This window comes from Rhinoderma darwinii, chromosome 12, assembly GCF_050947455.1.
Source record: "Rhinoderma darwinii isolate aRhiDar2 chromosome 12, aRhiDar2.hap1, whole genome shotgun sequence".
Taxonomy (NCBI): Eukaryota; Metazoa; Chordata; class Amphibia; order Anura; family Rhinodermatidae; genus Rhinoderma; species Rhinoderma darwinii.
In genome coordinates, this window is record NC_134698.1 from 47,195,508 (window position 1) to 47,214,249 (window position 18,742).

Genomic DNA, 18,742 nt, shown 5'->3' on the forward strand with positions numbered 1-18,742 from the left:
CTTTGTTTTTAGGCAAATGAGAGCATTTTGTCTGTCATATGGGCATTGATTATATGTAGCTGTCATTGTGTCCTTGTGGTTGGCATAAGGGGCATTGGCAGCATTGTTACTGGCTGTTATGGCGGCATTTTGACTGCAATAATAGACATATCGGGTGTTATTGTGGCTGGCATGGGGGCTTTGTGGTTGTCATGTTGTCATTGTTTTTGGCCAAGGGTGAAGTAAGGGTGTTGTGATTGGCATGGATGGTATTGTTTCTCGCAAAAGGGGATGTGAGGACATTTTGGCTGTCATGGAGGCAATATGGTTGGTATATGGGCATTGGAGGTTTGTGGTTGTCGTTTTGGCAATGTGGCTGGCATAAGGGGTATTGTTTCCGGGATTAAGTACATTGTATCTGGCATTGTGGCTAGAATGTGGAATTATGGCTGGCATGAGGGCTTTGTGGTTGCCTTGGGGATATTGTGGTTGGCTAAAAGGAAATTAAGGGCATTCTGGCTGGCATGGAGGTCATTGTAACTGGCAAAGGAGGAAGTGAGGGCATTTTGGTTATAGTGGGGATTCGTGGCTGGCATAAGGGCATTAAAGGCTTTTGCTGGTCAAAGAGGCATTGTGGCGAGCATAAGGTGCATTGACAGCATTGTTGCTTTAATAAAGTACATTGTGGCTGGCATGGGGGATTTGTGACTGGGAAAATGGATATAGCTGTTATCCTTTTGGCATTGTAGATTGCACAGGGGCAATGTGGGTGGTATGGAGACTTTCCTTCTGGAAAGGTGGCAATGAGGGCATTCTGGCTGGCATGAATTTAATTGTGGCTGTAATAAGGACATAGTGGCTCAGATAAGAGATATTGTGGGTGTCATGGTGGCATATTGGCTCTTATGGTGAGCATTGTGACTGGAAAATATGAGTTTTTGCTGGCATGGAGCACTATAGCTGGTATAAAGGATATGATGGTCTTAATGGGGCAATGAGACTGATTAGAGGATCATTAAGCTTATTGCAGTTGTCTTTGAGGAATTCTAATTTAGTGTGGCTGTCATGGGGCATTTTAATAGTTATGAAGGTTTTAGGGCTGGCATGGAGGGCATTGAGGTGTTTATGTGGGCATTGTGGCTGGTAAAATGGGCAATGAGAGCATTGTAGTTGTCATTGGGGCATTTTGGCCATTGTAGGGCAATAGTTTCTGTCATGGGCACTGTGGCTCTCATGTGGGCTTTATTGTGAGTTTTATGGGGTATTGTGACTGGGATAATGAACATTGTGGATGTCATGAGGGCATTTTGAGGAGATAAGGAATATTGCAGATGGGGGTTTAGTAAATTTCATGGAGTCATTGTGGCTGGCAAGATGACTTTTTTGACTGTCATAGGGCATTATAGTTGTCATAGGGGCACAGAGGCCATTGCGGTTGTCATGGTTTTATTGCGGTTGGCTAAGGGGGGCATTGAGGGCAATGTGTCTGGATTAAGGGGAATTGTGAGAGGTATAAAGGATACTTGGGACATTGTAGCTTTAATGGGGGCATTTTGGTTTGGATCTGGGATATTGGTGATTTCATATAAGCATGTTGTCTGTCACGGGGTACTTTGACTGTCATGGTGTTTTTGTGGGTAGTTAGCATTGTGGCTGGCATGGGTGAAATTGTGGCTAATATTGGGGGCATTTTAACTGGGATAAGGGACATAGCAGGGGTCATGGCTAGCATGGGGATTTGTATCTGTCATGTGCTAGTTGGCAAAGGGGGAAGTGAGCGCATTGTTGCTTTTTATTGCAGCATAGTGGCTCGTAAAGGGATATTGCCAGTTTTTAAATACCACTTGGGCATAGGAACTGGCTTAAATGGCATTGATTAGTGCATGGAAGAGAGTTGATTGTGACTTAAAAGGAGGCAATATGGCTGGCATAAGGCATAGTGGCTCTTATAAGAACCTGGTGGCTGGCATGGGGCATAGTAGATGGCATAAGGTACTTTGTGGGTGTTATGGGGGCATTATGACTGGCCTGAAGAGCATTGTGGCTTTTATTGGGGTATTGTGGCTGGTATAGAGGGCACTCTGGTTGTCATGTGGGAATTTTGGTTGGCCTAGCAGGTATTGTGGCTTGCATAGGGTTCATTAAAGGCATTGTGCTTGTCATGGGGAAAGGTGGTTGGCACTGAGGACTTTGTGGCAGGTACTGCAGCTTTTTAGGTATTGTTAATCTCAAACGGGCATTGTGCTGTAATTGGAACATTGTGACTGTCGTGACTTCTTAATTCAGGAGAGCAAAGAAGAAAAAATAACTTTACTCAAAAGGGTTTTTGTTCCAGGAGGCATAAGTTAAGTGAGAAATGGTTACTTATACTTTTGGGTAAAAGTATGTTTTCAGTCTTTTGTGGGGCTAATAAATGTTGATAAAATTACTCTTGAAAGTATTATCATTACGTAAAGTAGGTGTGATAGAAATAATTCACACAGTTTTGATAATAATATGATTTTGAGTTGGATTTGCCTGGTCAGGTTGTGTTTGGTTGTTGTTTGCAAAAGTTTTTTTTTTCCGATAGTAATTGTTCTTGTAAGATATTCTTGAGAATGTGATTGGTGAGTAAATTAGGGAATGTGGTCAGAGACATTTCTATGCTACTTGTGGCTTCTAGTCAGGATGGGGTGGTCGGTGCAGCTTCTTGGATAGGAATTCTTCAGGTGGGATCTCTAGTTTGGCTCATCAGAATGCATCCCAGAAAGGGTTCAATTGACCTTTAAAAATTTCTTTTGTTTTATGAGAAACTAGGCACACTAACATCTCTTTACTGATCCAATACATCTATAGCATATACCAGGAACGTATTATCACACCTCTTTTTTTTTTTCTAGGTGTCTATTTGAAAGTGAAAAGAAGCAAGATATGGAATCCTCCAGTCAGCGGCAATAGAGGAATCAGAGAACTGGTAATTAATATTATTATTAATTACTGATAATTATCAGGCTAGTTTCTAGCTCTGGACTTTCAGAGGTGTGGTAATACCTTCCTAGTATATAAGAATACATGTCTAGTAGTACATATATTGGCTACAGATATTTCAGGGCATTGTAAATGCCTTTGCGTTCTGCACATGTATTCACTGCATTTACATTCCAACATACACATTCATCACCATCTCCCCTTTCCCAATAGGAAATTTTTGCTGTCATGTGGGCATTGTGGCAGGTATGGAGGGCCCTGTGGCCGGCATTGAGAGAAATGAGGTAACTGTGGCTGTCATGGGGCATTATGACTGGCAAAAGCAGAAATGAGGGCATTTTGGCCTGCATAGAGGACATTTTGGCTGTCATGGAGATATTGTAGCCGGTATAAGGGACATTGTGGGTAAAATGGGTTCAAAGTGGCTCTTATAGGAGTATTATGGCTTGCATTTTGGCATTGTTGCCTGAATGGGAGCCATTATGGCTGGCGTTGGAGCATTCCAGATGGAATAAGGCATATAGCGGGTGTTATGTGGGCATTGTGGCTTAAATTAGCGGCATTATGGTTAGAACAAGGCCGTTCTAGTTTGCATAGGCTGATAATGGCATTGTGACTGGCATGGAGGGCATTGTGGCTGACATGTGCCATCAGTGCTGGCATAGGCATTTGTGACTGTCATGTGGACATTGTGGTTGACAAAGAGGAAATGAGTACATTGTAGCTGGCATGAAGGGCTTTTTTTTAGGCAAATGAGAGCATTTTGTCTGTCATATGGGCATTGATTATATGTAGCTGTCATTGTGTCCTTGTGGTTGGCATAAGGGGCATTGGCAGCATTGTTACTGGCTGTTATGGCGGCATTTTGACTGCAATAATAGACATATCGGGTGTTATTGTGGCTGGCATGGGGGCTTTGTGGTTGTCATGTTGTCATTGTTTTTGGCCAAGGGTGAAGTAAGGGTGTTGTGATTGGCATGGATGGTATTGTTTCTCGCAAAAGGGGATGTGAGGACATTTTGGCTGTCATGGAGGCAATATGGTTGGTATATGGGCATTGGAGGTTTGTGGTTGTCGTTTTGGCAATGTGGCTGGCATAAGGGGTATTGTTTCCGGGATTAAGTACATTGTATCTGGCATTGTGGCTAGAATGTGGAATTATGGCTGGCATGAGGGCTTTGTGGTTGCCTTGGGGATATTGTGGTTGGCTAAAAGGAAATTAAGGGCATTCTGGCTGGCATGGAGGTCATTGTAACTGGCAAAGGAGGAAATGAGGGCATTTTGGTTATAGTGGGGATTTGTGGCTGGCATAAGGGCATTAAAGGCTTTTGCTGGTCAAAGAGGCATTGTGGCGAGCATAAGGTGCATTGACAGCATTGTTGCTTTAATAAAGTACATTGTGGCTAGCATGGGGGATTTGTGACTGGGAAAATGGATATAGCTGTTATCCTTTTGGCATTGTAGATTGCACAGGGGCAATGTGGGTGGTATGGAGACTTTCCTTCTGGAAAGGTGGCAATGAGGGCATTCTGGCTGGCATGAATTTAATTGTGGCTGTAATAAGGACATAGTGGCTCAGATAAGAGATATTGTGGGTGTCATGGTGGCATATTGGCTCTTATGGTGAGCATTGTGACTGGAAAATATGAGTTTTTGCTGGCATGGAGCACTATAGCTGGTATAAAGGATATGATGGTCTTAATGGGGTAATGAGACTGATTAGAGGATCATTAAGCTTATTGCAGTTGTCTTTGAGGAATTCTAATTTAGTGTGGCTGTCATGGGGCATTTTAATAGTTATGAAGGTTTTAGGGCTGGCATGGAGGGCATTGAGGTGTTTATGTGGGCATTGTGGCTGGTAAAATGGGCAATGAGAGCATTGTAGTTGTCATTGGGGCATTTTGGCCATTGTAGGGCAATAGTTTCTGTCATGGGCACTGTGGCTCTCATGTGGGCTTTATTGTGAGTTTTATGGGGTATTGTGACTGGGATAATGAACATTGTGGATGTCATGAGGGCATTTTTAGGAGATAAGGAATATTGCAGATGGGGGTTTAGTAAATTTCATGGAGTCATTGTGGCTGGCAAGATGACTTTTCTGACTGTCATAGGGCATTATAGTTGTCATAGGGGCACAGAGGCCATTGCGGTTGTCATGGTTTTATTGCGGTTGGCTAAGGGGGGCATTGAGGGCAATGTGTCTGGATTAAGGGGAATTGTGAGAGGTATAAAGGATACTGGGGACATTGTAGCTTTAATTGGGGCATTTTGGTTTGGATCTGGGATATTGGTGATTTCATATAAGCATGTTGTCTGTCACGGGGTACTTTGACTGTCATGGTGTTTTTGTGGTTAGTTAGCATTGTGGCTGGCATGGGTGAAATTGTGGCTAATATTGGGGGCATTTTAACTGGGATAAGGGACATAGCAGGGGTCATGGCTAGCATGGGGATTTGTATCTGTCATGTGCTAGTTGGCAAAGGGGGAAGTGAGCGCATTGTTGCTTTTTATTGCAGCATAGTGGCTCGTAAAGGGATATTGCCAGTTTTTAAATACCACTTGGGCATAGGAACTGGCTTAAATGGCATTGATTAGTGCATGGAAGAGAGTTGATTGTGACTTAAAAGGAGGCAATATGGCTGGCATAAGGCATAGTGGCTCTTATAAGAACCTGGTGGCTGGCATGGGGCATAGTAGATGGCATAAGGTACTTTGTGGGTGTTATGGGGGCATTATGACTGGCCTGAAGAGCATTGTGGCTTTTATTGGGGTATTGTGGCTGGTATAGAGGGCACTCTGGTTGTCATGTGGGAATTTTGGTTGGCCTAGCAGGTATTGTGGCTTGCATAGGGTTCATTAAAGGCATTGTGCTTGTCATGGGGAAAGGTGGTTGGCACTGAGGACTTTGTGGCAGGTACTGCAGCTTTTTAGGTATTGTTAATCTCAAACGGGCATTGTGCTGTAATTGGAACATTGTGACTGTCGTGACTTCTTAATTCAGGAGAGCAAAGAAGAAAAAATAACTTTACTCAAAAGGGTTTTTGTTCCAGGAGGCATAAGTTAAGTGAGAAATGGTTACTTATACTATTGGGTAAAAGTATGTTTTCAGTCTTTTGTGGGGCTAATAAATGTTGATAAAATTACTCTTGAAAGTATTATCATTACGTAAAGTAGGTGTGATAGAAATAATTCACACAGTTTTGATAATAAAATGATTTTGAGTTGGATTTGCCTGGTCAGGTTGTGTTTGGTTGTTGTTTGCAAAAGTTTTTTTTTTCCGATAGTAATTGTTCTTGTAAGATATTCTTGAGAATGTGATTGGTGAGTAAATTAGGGAATGTGGTCAGAGACAGTTCTATGCTACTTGTGGCTTCTAGTCAGGATGGGGTGGTCGGTGCAGCTTCTTGGATAGGAATTCTTCAGGTGGGATCTCTAGTTTGGCTCATCAGAATGCATCCCAGAAAGGGTTCAATTGACCTTTAAAAATTACTTTTGTTTTATGAGAAACTAGGCACACTAACATTTCTTTACTGATCCAATACATCTATAGCATATACCAGGAACGTATTATCACACCTCTTTTTTTTTTTCTAGGTGTCTATTTGAAAGTGAAAAGAAGCAAGATATGGAATCCTCCAGTCAGCGGCAATAGAGGAATCAGAGAACTGGTAATTAATATTATTATTAATTACTGATAATTATCAGGCTAGTTTCTAGCTCTGGACTTTCAGAGGTGTGGTAATACCTTCCTAGTATATAAGAATACATGTCTAGTAGTACATATATTGGCTACAGATATTTCAGGGCATTGTAAATGCCTTTGTGTTCTGCACATGTATTCACTGCATTTACATTCCAACATACACCACATTCATCACCATCTCCCCTTTCCCAATAGGAAATTTTTGCTGTCATGTGGGCATTGTGGCAGGTATGGAGGGCCCTGTGGCCGGCATTGAGAGAAATGAGGTAACTGTGGCTGTCATGGGGCATTATGACTGGCAAAAGCAGAAATGAGGGCATTTTGGCTGGCATAGAGGACATTTTGGCTGTCATGGAGATATTGTAGCCGGTATAAGGGACATTGTGGGTAAAATGGGTTCAAAGTGGCTCTTATAGGAGTATTATGGCTTGCATTTTGGCATTGTTGCCTGAATGGGAGCCATTATGGCTGGCGTTGGAGCATTCCAGATGGAATAAGGCATATAGCGGGTGTTATGTGGGCATTGTGGCTTAAATTAGCGGCATTATGGTTAGAACAAGGCCGTTCTAGTTTGCATAGGCTGATAATGGCATTGTGACTGGCATGGAGGGCATTGTGGCTGACATGTGCCATCATTGCTGGCATAGGGATTTGTGACTGTCATGTGGACTTTGTGGTTGACAAAGAGGAAATGAGTACATTGTAGCTGGCATGAAGGGCTTTGTTTTTAGGCAAATGAGAGCATTTTGTCTGTCATATGGGCATTGATTATATGTAGCTGTCATTGTGTCCTTGTGGTTGGCATAAGGGGCATTGGCAGCATTGTTACTGGCTGTTATGGCGGCATTTTGACTGCAATAATAGACATATCGGGTGTTATTGTGGCTGGCATGGGGGCTTTGTGGTTGTCATGTTGTCATTGTTTTTGGCCAAGGGTGAAGTAAGGGTGTTGTGATTGGCATGGATGGTATTGTTTCTCGCAAAAGGGGATGTGAGGACATTTTGGCTGTCATGGAGGCAATATGGTTGGTATATGGGCATTGGAGGTTTGTGGTTGTCGTTTTGGCAATGTGGCTGGCATAAGGGGTATTGTTTCCGGGATTAAGTACATTGTATCTGGCATTGTGGCTAGAATGTGGAATTATGGCTGGCATGAGGGCTTTGTGGTTGCCTTGGGGATATTGTGGTTGGCTAAAAGGAAATTAAGGGCATTCTGGCTGGCATGGAGGTCATTGTAACTGGCAAAGGAGGAAGTGAGGGCATTTTGGTTATAGTGGGGATTCGTGGCTGGCATAAGGGCATTAAAGGCTTTTGCTGGTCAAAGAGGCATTGTGGCGAGCATAAGGTGCATTGACAGCATTGTTGCTTTAATAAAGTACATTGTGGCTGGCATGGGGGATTTGTGACTGGGAAAATGGATATAGCTGTTATCCTTTTGGCATTGTAGATTGCACAGGGGCAATGTGGGTGGTATGGAGACTTTCCTTCTGGAAAGGTGGCAATGAGGGCATTCTGGCTGGCATGAATTTAATTGTGGCTGTAATAAGGACATAGTGGCTCAGATAAGAGATATTGTGGGTGTCATGGTGGCATATTGGCTCTTATGGTGAGCATTGTGACTGGAAAATATGAGTTTTTGCTGGCATGGAGCACTATAGCTGGTATAAAGGATATGATGGTCTTAATGGGGCAATGAGACTGATTAGAGGATCATTAAGCTTATTGCAGTTGTCTTTGAGGAATTCTAATTTAGTGTGGCTGTCATGGGGCATTTTAATAGTTATGAAGGTTTTAGGGCTGGCATGGAGGGCATTGAGGTGTTTATGTGGGCATTGTGGCTGGTAAAATGGGCAATGAGAGCATTGTAGTTGTCATTGGGGCATTTTGGCCATTGTAGGGCAATAGTTTCTGTCATGGGCACTGTGGCTCTCATGTGGGCTTTATTGTGAGTTTTATGGGGTATTGTGACTGGGATAATGAACATTGTGGATGTCATGAGGGCATTTTTAGGAGATAAGGAATATTGCAGATGGGGGTTTAGTAAATTTCATGGAGTCATTGTGGCTGGCAAGATGACTTTTTTGACTGTCATAGGGCATTATAGTTGTCATAGGGGCACTGAGGCCATTGTGGTTGTCATGGTTTTATTGCGGTTGGCTAAGGGGGGCATTGAGGGCAATGTGTCTGGAATAAGGGGAATTGTGAGAGGTATAAAGGATACTGGGGACATTGTAGCTGTAATGGGGGCATTTTGGTGTGGATCTGGGATATTGGTGATTTCATATAAGCATGTTGTCTGTCACGGGGTACTTTGACTGTCATGGTGTTTTTGTGGTTAGTTAGCATTGTGGCTGGCATGGGTGAAATTGTGGCTAATATTGGGGGCATAGTAACTGGGATAAGGGACATAGCAGGGGTCATGGCTAGCATGGGGATTTGTATCTGTCATATGCTAGTTGGCAAAGGGGGAAGTGAGCGCATTGTTGCTTTTTATTGCAGCATAGTGGCTCGTAAAGGGATATTGCCAGTTTTTAAATACCACTTGGGCATAGGAACTGGCTTAAATGGCATTGATTAGTGCATGGAAGAGAGTTGATTGTGACTTAAAAGGAGGCAATATGGCTGGCATAAGGCATAGTGGCTCTTATAACAACCTGGTGGCTGGCATGGGGCATAGTAGATGGCATAAGGTACTTTGTGGGTGTTATGGGGGCATTATGACTGGCCTGAAGAGCATTGTGGCTTTTATTGGGGTATTGTGGCTGGTATAGAGGGCACTCTGGTTGTCATGTGGGAATTTTGGTTGGCCTAGCAGGTATTGTGGCTTGCATAGGGTTCATTAAAGGCATTGTGCTTGTCATGGGGAAAGGTGGTTGGCACTGAGGACTTTGTGGCAGGTACTGCAGCTTTTTAGGTATTGTTGTTCTCAAACGGGCATTGTGCTGTGATTGGAACATTGTGACTGTCGTGACTTCTTAATTCAGGAGAGCAAAGAAGAAAAAATAACTTTACTCAAAAGGGTTTTTGTTCCAGGAGGCATAAGTTAAGTGAGAAATGGTTACTTATACTTTTGGGTAAAAGTATGTTTTCAGTCTTTTGTGGGGCTAATAAATGTTGATAAAATGACTCTTGAAAGTATTATCATTACGTAAAGTAGGTGTGATAGAAATAATTCACACAGTTTTGATAATAAAATGATTTTGAGTTGGATTTACCTGGTCAGGTTGTGTTTGGTTGTTGTTTGCAAAAGTTTATTTTTTTCGATAGTAATTGTTCTTGTAAGATATTCTTGAGAATGTGATTGGTGAGTAAATTAGGGAATGTGGTCAGAGACATTTCTATGCCACTTGTGGCTTCTAGTGAGGATGGGGTGGTCGGTGCAGCTTCTTGGATAGGAATTCTTCAGGTGGGATCTCTAGTTTGGCTCATCAGAATGCATCCCAGAAAGGGTTCAATTGACCTTTAAAAATTACTTTTGTTTTATGAGAAACTAGGCACACTAACATCTCTTTACTGATCCAATACATCTATAGCATATACCAGGAACGTATTATCACACCTCTTTTTTTTTTTCTAGGTGTCTATTTGAAAGTGAAAAGAAGCAAGATATGGAATCCTCCAGTCAGCGGCAATAGAGGAATCAGAGAACTGGTAATTAATATTATTATTAATTACTGATAATTATCAGGCTAGTTTCTAGCTCTGGACTTTCAGAGGTGTGGTAATACCTTCCTAGTATATAAGAATACATGTCTAGTAGTACATATATTGGCTACAGATATTTCAGGGCATTGTAAATGCCTTTGTGTTCTGCACATGTATTCACTGCATTTACATTCCAACATACACCACATTCATCACCATCTCCCCTTTCCCAATAGGAAATTTTTGCTGTCATGTGGGCATTGTGGCAGGTATGGAGGGCCCTGTGGCCGGCATTGAGAGAAATGAGGTAACTGTGGCTGTCATGGGGCATTATGACTGGCAAAAGCAGAAATGAGGGCATTTTGGCTGGCATAGAGGACATTTTGGCTGTCATGGAGATATTGTAGCCGGTATAAGGGACATTGTGGGTAAAATGGGTTCAAAGTGGCTCTTATAGGAGTATTATGGCTTGCATTTTGGCATTGTTGCCTGAATGGGAGCCATTATGGCTGGCGTTGGAGCATTCCAGATGGAATAAGGCATATAGCGGGTGTTATGTGGGCATTGTGGCTTAAATTAGCGGCATTATGGTTAGAACAAGGCCGTTCTAGTTTGCATAGGCTGATAATGGCATTGTGACTGGCATGGAGGGCATTGTGGCTGACATGTGCCATCATTGCTGGCATAGGGATTTGTGACTGTCATGTGGACTTTGTGGTTGACAAAGAGGAAATGAGTACATTGTAGCTGGCATGAAGGGCTTTGTTTTTAGGCAAATGAGAGCATTTTGTCTGTCATATGGGCATTGATTATATGTAGCTGTCATTGTGTCCTTGTGGTTGGCATAAGGGGCATTGGCAGCATTGTTACTGGCTGTTATGGCGGCATTTTGACTGCAATAATAGACATATCGGGTGTTATTGTGGCTGGCATGGGGGCTTTGTGGTTGTCATGTTGTCATTGTTTTTGGCCAAGGGTGAAGTAAGGGTGTTGTGATTGGCATGGATGGTATTGTTTCTCGCAAAAGGGGATGTGAGGACATTTTGGCTGTCATGGAGGCAATATGGTTGGTATATGGGCATTGGAGGTTTGTGGTTGTCGTTTTGGCAATGTGGCTGGCATAAGGGGTATTGTTTCCGGGATTAAGTACATTGTATCTGGCATTGTGGCTAGAATGTGGAATTATGGCTGGCATGAGGGCTTTGTGGTTGCCTTGGGGATATTGTGGTTGGCTAAAAGGAAATTAAGGGCATTCTGGCTGGCATGGAGGTCATTGTAACTGGCAAAGGAGGAAGTGAGGGCATTTTGGTTATAGTGGGGATTCGTGGCTGGCATAAGGGCATTAAAGGCTTTTGCTGGTCAAAGAGGCATTGTGGCGAGCATAAGGTGCATTGACAGCATTGTTGCTTTAATAAAGTACATTGTGGCTGGCATGGGGGATTTGTGACTGGGAAAATGGATATAGCTGTTATCCTTTTGGCATTGTAGATTGCACAGGGGCAATGTGGGTGGTATGGAGACTTTCCTTCTGGAAAGGTGGCAATGAGGGCATTCTGGCTGGCATGAATTTAATTGTGGCTGTAATAAGGACATAGTGGCTCAGATAAGAGATATTGTGGGTGTCATGGTGGCATATTGGCTCTTATGGTGAGCATTGTGACTGGAAAATATGAGTTTTTGCTGGCATGGAGCACTATAGCTGGTATAAAGGATATGATGGTCTTAATGGGGCAATGAGACTGATTAGAGGATCATTAAGCTTATTGCAGTTGTCTTTGAGGAATTCTAATTTAGTGTGGCTGTCATGGGGCATTTTAATAGTTATGAAGGTTTTAGGGCTGGCATGGAGGGCATTGAGGTGTTTATGTGGGCATTGTGGCTGGTAAAATGGGCAATGAGAGCATTGTAGTTGTCATTGGGGCATTTTGGCCATTGTAGGGCAATAGTTTCTGTCATGGGCACTGTGGCTCTCATGTGGGCTTTATTGTGAGTTTTATGGGGTATTGTGACTGGGATAATGAACATTGTGGATGTCATGAGGGCATTTTTAGGAGATAAGGAATATTGCAGATGGGGGTTTAGTAAATTTCATGGAGTCATTGTGGCTGGCAAGATGACTTTTTTGACTGTCATAGGGCATTATAGTTGTCATAGGGGCACTGAGGCCATTGTGGTTGTCATGGTTTTATTGCGGTTGGCTAAGGGGGGCATTGAGGGCAATGTGTCTGGAATAAGGGGAATTGTGAGAGGTATAAAGGATACTGGGGACATTGTAGCTGTAATGGGGGCATTTTGGTGTGGATCTGGGATATTGGTGATTTCATATAAGCATGTTGTCTGTCACGGGGTACTTTGACTGTCATGGTGTTTTTGTGGTTAGTTAGCATTGTGGCTGGCATGGGTGAAATTGTGGCTAATATTGGGGGCATAGTAACTGGGATAAGGGACATAGCAGGGGTCATGGCTAGCATGGGGATTTGTATCTGTCATATGCTAGTTGGCAAAGGGGGAAGTGAGCGCATTGTTGCTTTTTATTGCAGCATAGTGGCTCGTAAAGGGATATTGCCAGTTTTTAAATACCACTTGGGCATAGGAACTGGCTTAAATGGCATTGATTAGTGCATGGAAGAGAGTTGATTGTGACTTAAAAGGAGGCAATATGGCTGGCATAAGGCATAGTGGCTCTTATAACAACCTGGTGGCTGGCATGGGGCATAGTAGATGGCATAAGGTACTTTGTGGGTGTTATGGGGGCATTATGACTGGCCTGAAGAGCATTGTGGCTTTTATTGGGGTATTGTGGCTGGTATAGAGGGCACTCTGGTTGTCATGTGGGAATTTTGGTTGGCCTAGCAGGTATTGTGGCTTGCATAGGGTTCATTAAAGGCATTGTGCTTGTCATGGGGAAAGGTGGTTGGCACTGAGGACTTTGTGGCAGGTACTGCAGCTTTTTAGGTATTGTTGTTCTCAAACGGGCATTGTGCTGTGATTGGAACATTGTGACTGTCGTGACTTCTTAATTCAGGAGAGCAAAGAAGAAAAAATAACTTTACTCAAAAGGGTTTTTGTTCCAGGAGGCATAAGTTAAGTGAGAAATGGTTACTTATACTTTTGGGTAAAAGTATGTTTTCAGTCTTTTGTGGGGCTAATAAATGTTGATAAAATGACTCTTGAAAGTATTATCATTACGTAAAGTAGGTGTGATAGAAATAATTCACACAGTTTTGATAATAAAATGATTTTGAGTTGGATTTGCCTGGTCAGGTTGTGTTTGGTTGTTGTTTGCAAAAGTTTATTTTTTTCGATAGTAATTGTTCTTGTAAGATATTCTTGAGAATGTGATTGGTGAGTAAATTAGGGAATGTGGTCAGAGACATTTCTATGCCACTTGTGGCTTCTAGTGAGGATGGGGTGGTCGGTGCAGCTTCTTGGATAGGAATTCTTCAGGTGGGATCTCTAGTTTGGCTCATCAGAATGCATCCCAGAAAGGGTTCAATTGACCTTTAAAAATTACTTTTGTTTTATGAGAAACTAGGCACACTAACATCTCTTTACTGATCCAATACATCTATAGCATATACCAGGAACGTATTATCACACCTCTTTTTTTTTTTCTAGGTGTCTATTTGAAAGTGAAAAGAAGCAAGATATGGAATCCTCCAGTCAGCGGCAATAGAGGAATCAGAGAACTGGTAATTAATATTATTATTAATTACTGATAATTATCAGGCTAGTTTCTAGCTCTGGACTTTCAGAGGTGTGGTAATACCTTCCTAGTATATAAGAATACATGTCTAGTAGTACATATATTGGCTACAGATATTTCAGGGCATTGTAAATGCCTTTGCGTTCTGCACATGGATTCACTGCATTTACATTCCAACATACACATTCATCACTATCTCCCCTTTCCCAATAGGAAATTTTTGCTGTAATGTGGGCATTGTGGCAGGTATGGAGGGCCCTGTGGCCGGCATTGAGAGAAATGAGGTAACTGTGGCTGTCATGGGGCATTATGACTGGCAAAAGCAGAAATGAGGGCATTTTGGCTGGCATAGAGGACATTTTGGCTGTCATGGAGATATTGTAGCCGGTATAAGGGACATTGTGGGTAAAATGGGTTCAAAGTGGCTCTTATAGGAGTATTATGGCTTGCATTTAGGCATTGTTGCCTGAATGGGAGCCATTATGGCTGGCGGAGCATTCCAGATGGAATAAGGCATATAGCGGGTGTTATGTGGGCATTGTGGCTTAAATTAGCGGCATTATGGTTGGAACAAGGCCGTTCTAGTTTGCATAGGCTTATAATGGCATTGTGACTGGCATGGAGGGCATTGTGGCTGACATGTGCCATCATTGCTGGCATAGGGATTTGTGACTGTCATGGGAACATTGTGATTGACAAAGAGGAAATGAGTACAATGTAGCTGGCATGAAGGGCTTTGTTTTTAGGCAAATGAGAGCATTTTGTCTGTCATATGGGCATTGATTATATGTAGCTGTCATTGTGTCCTTGTGGTTGGCATAAGGGGCATTGGCAGCATTGTTACTGGCTGTTATGGCGGCATTTTGACTGGAATAATAGACATATCGGGTGTTATTGTGGCTGGCATGGGGGCTTTGTGGTTGTCATATTGTCATTGTTTTTGGCCAAGGGTGAAGTAAGGGCGTTGTGATTGGCATGGATGGTATTGTTTCTCGCAAAAGGGGATGTGAGGACATTTTGGCTGTCATGGAGGCAATATGGTTGGTATACGGGCATTGGAGGTTTGTGGTTGTCGTTTTGGCAATGTGGCTGGCATAAGGGGTATTGTTTCCGGGATTAAGTACATTGTATCTGGCATTGTGGCTGGAATGTGGAATTATGGCTGGCATGAGGGCTTTGTGGTTGCCTTGGGGATATTGTGGTTGGCTAAAAGGAAATTAAGGGCATTCTGGCTGGCATGGAGGTCATTGTAACTGGCAAAGGAGGAAGTGAGGGCATTTTGGTTATAGTGGGGATTCGTGGCTGGCATAAGGGCATTAAAGGCTTTTGCTGGTCAAAGAGGCATTGTGGCGAGCATAAGGTGCATTGACAGCATTGTTGCTTTAATAAAGTACATTGTGGCTGGCATGGGTGATTTGTGACTGGGAAAATGGATATAGCTGTTATCCTTTTGGCATTGTAGATTGCACAGTGGCAATGTGGGTGGTATGGAGACTTTCCTTCTGGAAAGGTGGCAATGAGGGCATTCTGGCTGGCATGAATTTAATTGTGGCTGTAATAAGGACATAGTGGATCAGATAAGAGATATTGTGGGTGTCATGGTGGCATATTGGCTCTTATGGTGAGCATTGTGACTGGAAAATATGAGTTTTTGCTGGCATGGAGCACTATAGCTGGTATAAAAGATATGATGGTCTTAATGGGGCAATGAGACTGATTAGAGGATCATTAAGCTTATTGCAGTTGTCTTTGAGGAATTCTAATTTAGTGTGGCTGTCATGGGGCATTTTAATAGTTATGAAGGTTTTAGGGCTGGCATGGAGGGCATTGAGGTGTTTATGTGGGAATTGTGGCTGGTAAAATTGGCAATGAGAGCATTGTAGTCATTGGGGCATTTTGGCCATTGTAGGGCAATAGTTTCTGTCATGGGCACTGTGGCTCTCATGTGGGCTTTATTGTGAGTTTTATGGGGTATTGTGACTGGGATAATGAACATTGTGGATGTCATGAGGGCATTTTGAGGAGATAAGGAATATTGCAGATGGGGGTTTAGTAAATTTCATGGAGTCATTGTGGCTGGCAAGAGAACTTTTCTGACTGTCATAGGGCATTATAGTTGTCATAGGGGCACAGAGGCCATTGTGGTTGTCATGGTTTTATTGCGGTTGGCTAAGGGGGGCATTGAGGGCAATGTGTCTGGATTAAGGGGAATTGTGAGAGGTATAAAGGATACTGGGGAAATTGTAGCTTTAATGGGGGCATTTTGGTTTGGATATGGGATATTGGTGATTTCATATAAGCATGTTGTCTGTCACGGGGTACTTTGACTGTCATGGTGTTTTTGTGGTAAGTTAGCATTGTGGCTGGCATGGATGAAATTGTGGCTAACATTGGGGGCATTTTAACTGGGATAAGGGACATAGCAGGGGTCATGGCTAGCATGGGGATTTGTATCTGTCATGTGCTAGTTGGCAAAGGGGGAAGTGAGCGCATTGTTGCTTTTTATTGCAGCATAGTGGCTCGTAAAGGGATATTGCCAGTTTTTTAAATACCACTTGGGCATAGGGGCTGGCTTAAAGGGCATTGATTATTGCATAGAAGAGAGTTGATTGTGACTTAAAAGGAGGCAATATGGCTGGCATAAGGCATAGTGGCTCTAATAAGAACCTGGTGGCTGGCATGGGGCATAGTAGATGGCATAAGGTACTTTGTGGGTGTTATGGGGGCATTATGGCTGGCTTGAAGAGCATTGTGGCTTTTATTGGAGTATTGTGGCTGGTATAGAGGGCACTCTGGTTGTCATGTGGGAATTTTGGTTGGCCTAGCAGGTATTGTGGCTTGCATAGGGTTCATTAAAGGCATTGTGTTTGTCATGGGGAAAGGTGGTTGGCACTGAGGACTTTGTGGCAGGTACTGCAGCTTTTTAGGTGTTGTTGTTCTCAAACGGGCATTGTGCTGTGATTGGAACATTGTGACTGTCGTGACTTCTTAATTCAGGAGAGCAAAGAAGAAAAAATAACTTTACTCAAAAGGGTTTTTGTTCCAAGAGGCATAAGTTAAGTGAGAAATGGTTACTTATACTTTTGGGTAAAAGTATGTTTTCAGTCTTTTGTGGGGCTAATAAATGTTGATAAAATTACTCTTGAAAGTATTATCATTACGTAAAGTAGGTGTGATAGAAATAATTCACACAGTTTTGATAATAAAATGATTTTGAGTTGGATTTCCCTGGTCAGGTTGTGTTTGGTTGTTGTTTGCAAAAGGTTTTTTTTTCCGATAGTAATTGTTCTTGTAAGATATTCTTGAGAATGTGATTGGTGAGTAAATTAGGGAATGTGGTCAGAGACATTTCTATGCTACTTGTGGCTTCTAGTCAGGATGGGGTGGTCGGTGCAGATTCTTGGATAGCAATTCTTCAGGTGGGATCTCTAGTTTGGCTCATCAGAATGTATCCCAGAAAGGGTTCAATTGGCCTTTAAAAATTACTTTTGTTTTATGAGAAACTAGGCACACTAACATCTCTTTACTGATCCAATACATCTATAGCATATACCAGGAACGTATTATCACACCTCTTTTTTTTTTTCTAGGTGTCTATTTGAAAGTGAAAAGAAGCAAGATATGGAATCCTCCAGTCAGCGGCAATAGAGAAATCTGAGAACTGGTAATTAATATTATTATTAATTACTGATAATTATCAGGCTAGTTTCTAGCTCTGGACTTTCAGAGGTGTGGTAATACCTTCCTAGTATATAAGAATACATGTCTAGTAGTACATATATTGGCTACAGATATTTCAGGGCATTGGAAATGCCTTTGCGTTCTGCACATGGATTCACTGCATTTACATTCCAACATACACATTCATCCCCATCTCCCCTTTCCCAATTGGAAATTTTTGCTGTCATGTGGGCATTGTGGCAGGTATGTAGGGCCCTGTGGCCGGCATTGAGAGAAATGAGGTAACTGTGGCTGTCATGGGGCATTATGACTGGAAAAAGCAGAAATGTGGGCATTTTGGCTGGCATAGAGGACATTTTGGCTGTCATGGAGATATTGTGGCCGGGATAAGGGACATTGTGGGTAAAATGGGTTCAAGGTGTCTCATATGGGAGTATTATGGCTTGCATTTAGGCATTGTTGCTTGAATGGGAGCCTTTATGGCTGACGGAGCATTCCAGATGGAATAAGGCATATAGCGGGTGTCATGTGGGCATTGTGGCTTAATATAGCGGCATTATGGTTAGAACAAGGCCGTTCTAGTTTGCATAGGCTGATAATGGCATTGTGACTGGCATGGAGGGCATTGTGGCTGACATGTGCCATCATTGCTGGCATAGGGATTTGTGACTGTCATGGGAACATTGTGATTGACAAAGAGGAAATGAGTACAATGTAGCTGGCATGAAGGGCTTTGTTTTTAGGCAAATGAGAGCATTTTGTCTGTCATATGGGCATTGATTATATGTAGCTGTCATTGTGTCCTTGTGGTTGGCATAAGGGGCATTGGCAGCATTGTTACTGGCTGTTATGGCGGCATTTTGACTGCAATAATAGACATATCGGGTGTTATTGTGGCTGGCATGGGGGCTTTGTGGTTGTCATGTTGTCATTGTTTTTGGCCAAGGGTGAAGTAAGGGCGTTGTGATTGGCATGGATGGTATTGTTTCTCGCAAAAGGGGATGTGAGGACATTTTGGCTGTCATGGAGGCAATATGGTTGGTATACGGGCATTGGAGGTT